This window comes from Mandrillus leucophaeus, unplaced genomic scaffold (assembly GCF_000951045.1).
Source record: "Mandrillus leucophaeus isolate KB7577 unplaced genomic scaffold, Mleu.le_1.0 Scaffold1169, whole genome shotgun sequence".
NCBI lineage: Eukaryota > Metazoa > Chordata > Mammalia > Primates > Cercopithecidae > Mandrillus > Mandrillus leucophaeus.
This window is the reverse complement of record NW_012099976.1, coordinates 614,727-626,076: the sequence shown is the minus strand read 5'-3', so window position 1 is coordinate 626,076 and position 11,350 is coordinate 614,727. Positions and strand designations below refer to the sequence as shown.

The following is an 11,350-nucleotide window of genomic DNA, read 5'->3' as shown; positions in this document are numbered from 1 at the left end:
AGGATTGTAAATGCACAAATCAGCACTCTGTAAAAATGCATCAATCAACACTCTGAGTCTAGCTAAAGGATTGTAAACACACCAATCAGCACTCTGTAAAATGGAACAATCAACACTCTGTAAAATGGACCAATCTGCAGGATGTGGGTGGAGACAAATAAGGGAATAAAAGCTGGCCACCCCAGCCAGTGGCAGCAACCTGCTCAGGTCCCCTTCCATGCTGTGGAAGCTTTGTTTTTTTGCTCTTCACAGTAAAGCTTGCTGCTTCTCATTCTTTGGGTCTGCACCACCTTTAAGAGCTGTAACACTCACTGTGAAGGTCCGTGGCTTCATTCTTGAAGTCAGCGAGACCACGAACCCAATGGAAGGAAGAAACTCTGGACACATCTGAAGGAACAAACTCTGGACACACCATCTTTAAAGAGCTGTAACACTCACTGCAAAGGTCCACAGCTTCATTCTTGAAGTCAATGAGACCAAGAACCCACTGGAAAGAACCAACTCCAGACATGTCTTGGTGACCCAGATGGGACACATCTTGGTGACCACGAAAGGACAATCGCCAAGTGCTAAGTATCATTGGACCCCTTTCACTTGCTGTTCTGTCCTATTTTTCCTTAGAATTTGGGGGCTAAATACCGGGCACCTGTCGCCAGTTAAAAGCGACTAGCGTGGCTGCTGGACTAAAGACAAAGTTGTCAGGTTTCTGGGAAAGGACTCTTCACAGTTGGGAGTGTTGGTTTGCCTGGAACCAGCTTCCACTTTTCTTGCATTTTGGGGTTGAGTCGAGGGTCGACAGAGAGGAAAGCCATTCAGCTCCGGGGTCCTGACAAAAAGTTGGTTGCCTCTGTAGCCATGAGCGGAACTCTCAAAGTCATGTCACCCAATCAAGACTCTCCCATCTATCCTATCTATCCTGACCCTTGCCTCCTGGGTCCTAATGCCTATGAAACAAACTTCCTCTCGCTTCTCTTCTCCGAGGCTAGTCCGTCTTCTAAAAACCACTCCCTGTCTCTGGTGCTTTTCTAGTTTCTCCTATAAGAATGATTTCTAGTATAAACTTCAGGACTCTGTTCCTTTCTTTCTTTCTTTTTTTTTTTTTTTAAATAAAAGTTGAACTATTTATTCCCTTTTAAGTACACATCTGAGAGCACACAATGTATTTAATCTCTACCTTCATTTTACCACTGAAGAGCAGACCCAACCTTTGTTCATATAGACAATTTGATCTTACATAAGCTTATCAAAATTAACACTGCATTTCTAACCAGGAAACAATTTGCTGGGCACATATTCATGGGTACATAGGCAGGACAAAGAGAGTTTCAAGAGCAGCCCCTAAGGCAAACCCCAGCATATCTATACCATAGTAAGATACCACTATCAGTCTATGTAAGCTTACTTGCAACAATGCCTATGTGAAAAGAATATAGTTATCTGTGCTTGGTGGAGTTGTGTGCTCTCCAAAAGTTAAGCAGACGGGAAGCCAAAAATATAAACTGGGACTGACAACACAAGAAAGATTCTTTCACTGAGGGGATTAAGTAGCCCTGAAAAGAGACTTTGGAGTCAAGCAGCCGGGACTCACTTGGAGCCAGTGTACTTGGTGACCACGTTGGTGCCCTAGGACAAGGCGTGCTTGGGCCAGCTTGCTGGGCAGCAGCAGGCGCAGGGCCCTCTGGATCTCACAGGACGTGATGGTGGAGCTCTTGTTGTAGTGCGCCACGTGGGACGCCTCTCCCATGATGCGCTAGAAGATGTCGTTGGCAAAGGAGTTCATGATGCCCATGGCCTTGGACGAGATGCCGGTGTCGGGGTGGACTTGCTTCAGCACTTTGTACATGTAGATGGAGTAGATCTCCTTGTGGCTGCGCTTGCGCTTCTTGCCGTCTTTCTTCTGGGTTTTGGTGACAGCTTTCTTGGAGCTCTTCTTGGGAGCTGGTGCAGACTTTGCAGGTTCAGGCATGGCCAGACCCAAGACCGACACTGACCCCCGAGAATGCAAGCAGAACCGTAGTCTCAGGGTCTACTGGAACTGACTGTGTACTTACAGAGGCTGTGCACATGACCTCTGTTCCTTTCTTTAGGCACCTGGGCTCACCAATTAGAAAGACATAATTTTTGCCCAAAGCCCCATTGGGTGGGGAGACCAACTATCCTTTTAGGATCCCTCCTCAGATAAGCAGGCCTAACAAAAGCTATTCCTGAAGCTAGGATATGGAGAGCCTCAGAAATTATATCCTTCCTATTCATATAAGTGAGGACCGAAGGTGTCACTCTTCCAACACTGAAAATCCCTTCCCTCCCTCAGGGTACGGCCCCTCACTTCATTTTTGGGGCATAACATCTTTATAGGACAGGGGTAAGGTCCTAATACTAACAGGAGAATGCTTAGGACTCTAAGGTTTTTGAGAATGTGTTGGTAAGGGAAACTAAATCTGATTTTTCTCAGTACTCTTTGTGGTCAAGGAGGACAGGCAAGGGTGCAGGTTTTCAAGAATGTGTCGGTAAGGGCTACTAAATCCAACCTTCCTCGGTCCTCTTTGTGGTGTAAGAGGAAAACTGGGGTTTCTGCTGCTGCGTCAGAGAGCGCAATTATTCTGATCAGCAGGGTCCAGAGACTGTTGCGGGTTCTTGGGCAAACAGGGTTTCTGCTGCTGCATCAGTGAGCGCAACTATTCCAATCAGCAGGATCCAGGGACCATTTAGGTTATTGGGGGGTGGGGTGGGGGGAGGTGGACAAACCAAAACTGGGAACAGTTTTTTCTTTCAGATAGGAAGCACTCAGGCATCAACAGGCTCACCCTTGAAATGCATCCTAAGTCCTTGGGGCCAATTTGACCCACAAACCCTGAAAAAGAAGCAGCTCATTTTTTTCTGCACTATGGCCTGGCCCCAGTATTCTCTCCCTGATGGGGAAAAATGGCCACCTGAGGGAAGTATAAATTACAATACTATCCTGCAGTTTGACCTTTTCTGTAAGACGGAAGGCAAATGGAGTGAAATACCTTATGTCCAAGCTTTCTTTTCATTGAAGGAGAATCCACAATTATGTAAAACTTGCAATTTGCATCCCACAAGAGGACCTCTTAGCTTACCCCCATATCCTAGCCTCCCTATAGCTCCCTTTCCTGTTAATGATAAGCCTCCTCTAATCTTCCCCACCCAGAAGGAAACAAGCAAAGAAATCTCCAAGGGACAACAAAAACCCCTTGGCTATTGGTTATGTCCCCTTCAAGCTGTAGGGGGAGGAGCATTTGGCCCAACCTACATGTCCCCTTCTCCCTCTCTGATTTAAAGCAGCTCAAGGCAGACCTGGGAAAGTTTTCAGATGATCCTGATAGGTACATAGATGTCCTACAGGGTCTAGGGCAAACCTCCGATCTCACTTGGAGAGATGTCACACTATTGTTAGATCAAACCCTGGCCTTTAGTGAAAAGAATGCAGCTTTAGTTGCAGCCCGAGAGTTTGGAGATATCTGGTATCTTAGTCAAGTAAATGATAGAATGAGAGCCGAAGAAAGGGACAAATTCCCTACCAGTCAGCAAGTCATCCCCGGTATGGATCCCCACTGGGACCTCGACTCAGATTACGGGGATTGGAGTTGTAAACATCTGTTGACCTGTGTTCTAGAAGGACTAAGGAGAATTAGGAAAAAGCCCATGAATTATTCAATCATGTCCACCATAACTCAGGGAAAGGAAGAAAATCCTTCTGCCTTCCTTGAGCAGCTTAAGAAAATATACTCCCCTGTCACCCAACTCACTCGTGGGTCATTTGATCCTAAAAGATAAGTCTATTACCCAATCAGCCACAGATATCAGGAGAAAGCTCCAAAAGTGAGCCCTGGGCCCTGAATAAAATTTGGAGGCATTATTAAACCTGGCAACCTCAGTGTTCTATAATAGGGACCAAGAGGAACAGGCTGAAAGGGAAAAGCGAGATCAGAGAAAGGCTACAGCCTTAGTCATGGCTCTCAGACAAACAAACCTTGGTGATTCAGAGAGGACAGAAAATGGAGCAGGCTAATCACCCAGTAGGGCTTGTTACCATTGTGGTTTGCAAGGACACCTTAAAAAAAGATTGTCCAACAAGAAACAAGCTGCCCCCCTCGCCCGTGTCCACTATGCCGAGGTAATCACTGGAAGGCGCACTGCCCCAGAGGACAAAGTTTCTCTGGGCTAGAAGTCCCCAACCAGATGATCCAACAACAGGACTAAGGGTGTCTGGGGCAAGAGCCAGCTCATGTCATCACCGTCACTGAGCCCCGGGTAAGTTTAACCATTGAGGTCCAGGAAATTGACTTCCTCCTGGACACTGGCGCGGCTTTCTCAGTGTTAATCTCCTGTCCCAGACAGCTGTCCTCAAGGTCCGTTACCATCTGAGGAATTCTGGGACAGCCTGTAACCAGGTATTTCTCCCACCTCCTTAGTTGTAATTGGGAGACTTTGCTCTTTTCACATACCTTTCTTGTTATGCCTGAAAGTCCCATACCCTTATTAGGGAGGGATATGTTAGCCACAGCTGGAGCTGTTATCCACATGAATATGGGGAAAAAGTTACTCATTTGCTGTCCCCTGCTTGAGAAGGGAATCAACCCTGAAGCCTGGGCATTGGAAGGAACAAGCTCAAGCTCCAGCCTTAAGCCTTCTCACGGGACAAAACTTATCTTTATACTTCACAGAGAGAGCAGGAATAGCTTTTGGGGTCCTTTCTCAGACTCGTGGGACAACCCCACAACCAGTGGCTTACCTAAGTAAGGATATTGTTATAGTAGTAAAAGGCTGGCCTCACTGTTTACGGGTAGTTGTGGTGGTGGCCATCTTAGTGTCAGAGGCTATGAAAGTAATACAAGGAAAGGATCTCATTCTCTGGACTACTCATGACCTAAATGGAATACTAGGTGCCAAAAGAAGTTTATGTCTATCAGACAAATCACCTGCTTAGATACCAGGCGCTACTCCTTGAGGGACTGGTGCTTCAAATATGCACATGTGCAGCCCTCAACCCTGCCATTTTTCTCCCAGAGGATGATGAACCAGTCAAGCATGACTGCAACAAATTATAGCCCAGACTTATGCCACCCAAGAGGATCTCTTAGAAGTCCCCTTAGCTAATCCTGACCTTAACCTATATACTGATAGAAGTTCACTTGTGGAGAATGGGATACGAAGGGCAGGTTATACCATAGTTAGTGATGTAACAGTACTGGAAAGTAAGCCTCTTTCCCCAGGGACCAGCGCCCAGTTAGCAGAACTAGTAGCACTTACCCAAGCCTTAGAACTGGGAAAGGGAAAAAGAATAAATGTGTATACAGATAGCAAGTATGCTTATCTAATCCTACATGCCCATGCTGCAATATGGAAGGAAAGGGAGTTCCTAATCTCTGGGGGAACCCCGTTAAATACCACAAGGAAATCGTGGAGTTACTACATGCAGTGCAAAAACCCAAGGAGGTGGCAGTCTTACACTGCCAAATCCATCAAAAAGGGGAAGGAGAGGGGAGAACAGCAGCATAAGTGGCTGGCAGAGGCAGGGAAAGACCAGCAGAAAGAAAAGAGAGAAAGAGACAGAGAGAGAGAGAGGGGGAGAGAGAGAGACAGAGGGGGTGTCAGAGAGAGAGAGAGAGAGATAGAAAGTGTAGAGAAAAAAAGTATATCCTATTCCTTTGAAAGCCAGGGTAAATTTCTGTTTACAAAGCCAAGGCATATTCTTCTTATGTGGAAAACTTCAACCTATATCTACCTCTTAGATAGTTTGCCAGAAATAACGAAATTTATCCTTACTCTACAATCCCAAATAGGCTCTTTGGCAGCAATGACTCTCCAAAACCACTGAGGCCTAGACCTCCTTACTGCTGAGAAAGGAGGACTCACCACCTTCTTAGGGGAAGAGTGTTGTTTTTACACTAACCAGTCAGGGATAGTAAGAGATGTCACCCTGTGTTTACAGGAAAAGGCTTCTGAAATCAGACAGCATCTTTCATACTCTTATACCAACCTCTGGAGTTGGGTGACATGACTTCTCCCCTTTCTAGGTCCCATGACAGCCATCTTGCTATTACTTGCCTTTGGGCCTTGTATTTTTAACCTCCTTGTCAAATTTGTTTCCTCTAGGATTGAGGCCATCAAGCTACAGATGGTCTTACAAATGGAACCCCAAATGAGCTCAACTAATGACTTTTACTGAGGACCCCTGGATTGACCTACTGTCCCTTTGGCTGGCCTAGACAGTTCCCCTCTGGAAGATACTACCACTGCAGAGCCCCTTCTTCACCCCTATCCAGCAGGAAGTTGCTACAGCAGTCATTGCCCAATTCCCAACAGCAGTTGGGGTGTCCTGTTTAGAGGGGTGATTGAGAGTTGAAGCCAGCTGGACTTCCTGGGTCAAGTGGGGACTTGGAGAACTTTTCTGTCTAGCTAAAGGATTGTAAACGCACCAATCAGCACTCTGTAAAAATGCACCAATCAGTACTCTGTGTCTAGCTAAAGGATTGTAAACACACCAATCAGCACTCTGTAAAATGGACCAATCAGCAGGACATGGGTAGGGACAAATAATAAAAGGTGGCCACCCCAGCCAGCAGCAGAAACCTGCTTGGGTCCCCTTCCATGCTGTGGAAGATTTGTTCTTTCACTCTTCACAATAAATCTTACTGCTGCTCACTCTTTGGGTCCACACCACATTTAAGAGCTGTAACACTCACTACAAAGGTCCGTGGCTTCATTTTTGAAGTCAGCAAGACCATGAATCCACCAGGAGGAAGAAACTCTGGACACATCTGAAGGAACAAACTCCGGGCACACCATCTTCAAGAGCTGTAGCACTCATTGCAAAGGTCTGTAGCTTCATTCTTGAAGTCAGCAAGACCAAGAAGGAACCAAATCCTGACACAGTATTTTGCTTAATTATTATCCTTATAACAGGGATAATCGTTACCAACAAAGAGGAAGCATGAAAGTTTTACTATCACTGAGTCTGCAAGGACTTTTTATTGGATTTAGTGATTACATCACACCCTTTAGCACTTACAGTATCAGTCATTGCCCATTTGTACAACAAGACTAATTGCTGGGTCTGTCCCAAATGGTTTCCTCAGTTCAATAACACTAAGGAACATGCACTATAGTAGCAATGTTCTCCAAACTATTATTTTTAAATTCTACAGACATGGCTGCATCATCTGGGGATATTCCTAACCTAGGTTCCTTTTTAGAAAGTGCACTATCTCAGACATGCCGAACAAAGAGATCTATCATTTCCATACTCTCATATGGAAATTTAACTGAAAGAGAAGATTGGGGAGGACATGCACATGACAATCCCATCTTAGAAAGACTATGGATGGGGAATTCTATAACCAGAGGCCTCTTCTGATTTGCTGGTATTCCTCTCTTTGAAAGGCCAGTACTTTTCTATTATGATGCAATCCAGATGGAAGGCAATAGTAGGGGTCATAGAAGCACAAAATCAATCCATAGACTCTTTAGGCTCAGCAGTAACACAGAATAGATGGGCCCTGGATGTCCTTATAGCTGAGGTAGGTGGTACCTGTGCAGTCTTACATGAAACATGTTGCTTCTGGATCAACACCTCTAGTCAAGTTGAAGAAAACCTACAGGTGCTTAAAGATCAAGTGAAAATCATTGACAGATTAAGAGAAAATGCAGGCTCCAGCCCTGGATGGCTACAATCCCTCTTTAATAAATTCCAGTCTTCACTGTAGAACTGGTTAGCTTCATTAAGCCCCCTCTTGCTCATATATTTTATATTAATGTTTGGAACTTGTCTACTCAATACTATAACTCGAATTATTTCCTCTTGCCTAGAAGCAATCAAACTAAATGGTGCTGCACACTGAGCCATACATGGACACACCTTTCTTCCAAGGACCCTTAGATCGATTCCAGGAGGAGTCCTAGCTGCGGTTCCCCACACAATGCCCCTTTTCAGCAGGAAGTAGCCAGAAAGAGTCATCACCCAATACCCACTAACAGCAGTTAGGGTTACCACTCCAGGGAAGAGAATGATATAGGAGCTAAGAAGGAATTACTTAGGCAGATAGCAAGGGCATGGGAGTCCTTGCTAAGGCTTTTCTTTTTAATTAAAAACAGCCCCAAATCATTTTCTAAGAAAGAACAGCCTGCAAGCTGGGAGCTTGCACAAGTGAATGCCAGCAGGAACTAAGGACTAGGCATTTTGAAAATAGTGGCTCCATCTTCCCTTCTCTGCCAGCTACGTGTACTGTAAAGGAGCAGACAAGATGACACTGATCAACGGAAAGCTTATTTGCATAAGACAATTTGGGTGGGGCAACCAGCCTTCCCCACACACTATGTAGACGTCATATCTGATTGAACCAATATGTAAGCCCTATGTAAATCAGACACCACCTTTTCCAGCCTGCCTATAAAATCTGCTGCAGTCTGTTGCCTCCCCCTTTTTTTGGACATCTGTCTCTCTTTTGCAAAGAGCTGCTCTCCTCTCTCCTGTCTTCTATTAAACTTTCCACACCTCAACCCACCCACATGTGTCTGTGTCCTCAATTCTGTCTCAGCGTGTGACAACAAATCCATCTGTCCTGGACTTTTTTAAAAAAATTACCATTTTAATTCACTGCTTGTTGTTGGTCTGTTCAGAGTTTCTATTTCATCCTGGTTTAATCTAGGAGGGTTGTATATTTCCAGATAGGTATTCCTCTTCTTTAGGTTTTCTAGTTTGTGGATGTTAACGTGTTCATAGTAGCCTTGAATGATCTTTTGTATTTCTGTGGTATCAGTTGTAATATTTCCCATTTCATTTCAATTGAGCTTATTTGGATCTTCTCTCTTTTCTTCTTGGTTAATCTCACTAATGGTCTATCAATTTTGTTTACCTTTTCAAATAATCACCTTATTGTTTCATTATCTTTTCTATTTTTTTTGTTTGTTTGTTTCAATTTCATTTAGTTCTGCTCTAATCTTTGTTATTTCTATCCTTCTGCTGGGTTTGGGTTTCATTTGTTCTTGTTCCTCTAGCTCCTTGAGGTGTGGCCTTGGATTGTGCTCTTTCAGATTTTTGGATGTAGGTGTTTAATGCAATGAACTTTCTTCTTAGCTCAACTTTTGCTGTATCCCAGAGGTTTTGATAGGTTGTGTCACTATTATCATTCAGTTCAAAGAACTTTTAAATTTCTATCGCAATTTCATTGTTGACTCAATGATCATTCAGGAACAGATTATTTAATTTCCATATATTTGCATGGCTTTGATGGTTTATTTTGGAGTTATTTTCATTTTATTCCACTGTGGTCTGAGAGAGTACTTGGTATAATTTTGATTTTCTTAAATTTATTGACACTTGTTTTGTGGACTATCATACGGTCTGTCTTGGAGAATGTTCCATGTGCTGATGAATGGAATGTATATTCTACAGTTATTGGGTAGATATTGGGTAAAATGTCCTGTAAATATCTATTAATGATATTTGTTCTGAGATATAGTTTAAGTCCATTGTTTCTTTCTTTCTTGTCTTTTCTTTCTTTCTTTTCTTTTTTTTTTTTTTTTGAGACAAGGTCTCATTGTATCACCCAGACTGGAGTGCAATGTCACAATCTTGGCTCACTGCAGCCTCTGCCTCCTGGGTTCAAGCAATTCTCCTGCCTCAGCCTCCCAAATAGCTGGGATTACAGGCATGTGCCACCACACCCAACTCATTTTTGTAGTTTTAGTAGAGGTAGGGTTTTGCCATGTTGGCCAGGCTGGTCTTGAACTCCCGACCTCAAGTGATCCACCCACCTCAGCCTCCCAAAGTGGTGGGATTACAGGCATGGGCCACTGTGCCTGGCCTGTGTCTTTGTCGACTTTCTGTCTTCATGACCTGTCTAGTGCTGCCAGTGGAGTATTTAAGCTTCTCACTATTATTGTGTTGCTGTATATCTCATTTCTGAGGTCTAGTAGTAATTGTTTTATAATTTTGGGAGCTCCAGTGTTAGGTGCATGTATATTTAAGATTGTGATATTTTCCTGTTGGACTAGTACTTTTATCATTATATTAATATCCCTCTTTGTCTTTGTTAACGGTTGTTGCTTTAAAGTCTGTTTTGTCTGATATAAGAATAACTACTTCTGCTTGCTTTTGGTTTTCATTTGCATGGAATATCTTTTCCACCCCTTTGCCTTAAGTTTGTGTGAGTCCTTATGCTTTAGGTGAGTCTCTTGAAGACATCAGGTACTTGAGTGAACTGTTATTCATTCTGCCATTCTGTATCTTTTAAATGGAGCATTTAGGCCACTTACATTGAACATTAGCATTGAGATGTGAGGTACTATTCTATTAATTGTGCTAGTTGCTGCCTGAATACCTTTTTTTTTCATTGTGTTATTGTTTTATAGGCCCTGTGAGATTTATGCTTTAAGGAAGTTCTATTTTTGTGTATTTCAAGGTTTTGTTTCAAGATTTAGAACTTTTAGCAATTCTTGTAGTGCTGGTTTTGTAGTGGTGAATTCTCTCAGCATTTGTTTGTCTGAAGAAAATTTTATCTTTCCTTCATTTATGAAGCTTAGTTTTACTGGATACAAAGTTCTTGGATGATAGTTGTTTTGTTTAAGGAGGCTAAAGGTAGGACCCCAATTCATTCTAGGTTGTAGGGTTTCTGCTGAGAAATCTGCTGTTAATCTGATAGGTTTTCCTTTATAGGTTACTTGATGATTTTACCTCACAGATTTCTTTGTTTGATTTTAGATAACCTGATGACTATGTGCCTAGATGATAATCTTTTTGTGATGAATTCCCTGAGTGTTCTTTGAGCTTCTTGTATTTGGATGTCTAGATCTCTGGTAAGGTCAGCGAAGTTTTCCTCGATTATTCCTTCACATAAGTTTTCCAAACTTTTAGATTTCTCTTCTTCCTCAGGAGCACCAATTACTCTTAGAATTGGTTGTTTAACATAATCCTAAACTTCTTGGAGGCTTTGTTTCATTTTTTTGATGCTTTTCTCTTTGTCTTTGTCTGATTGGGTTAATTTGAAAGCCTTGTCTTTGAATTCTGAAATTCTTTTGTCTACTTGTTCGATTCAGTTGTTGAAACTTTGCAATGTATTTTGCATATCTATAAGTGTGTCTTTCATTTCTAGAAGTTGCAATTGTTTTTTATTTATGATATCTACTTCCCTGGAGATTTTTTCATCTATATCCTGTATTTTTGTTTAATTTATTTAAGTCATTTTTCACTTTCCTTTGGTGCCTCCTTGATTAGCTTAATAATTGACCTTCTGAATTCTTTTTCTGGCAATTCAGAGATTTCATTTTGGTTTGGACCCATTGTTGGTGAGCTAGTGTGATCTTTTTGTGGTATTGTAGAACCTTGTTT

At 42.8% G+C, this 11,350-nt stretch overlaps 1 pseudogene; it reads right to left on the bottom strand.

The window, feature by feature from the left end:
* Positions 1-1,248: 1,248 nt before the first annotated feature.
* On the bottom strand, positions 1,249-1,966 carry LOC105553625 (annotated as a pseudogene).
* Positions 1,967-11,350: the final 9,384 nt, after the last annotated feature.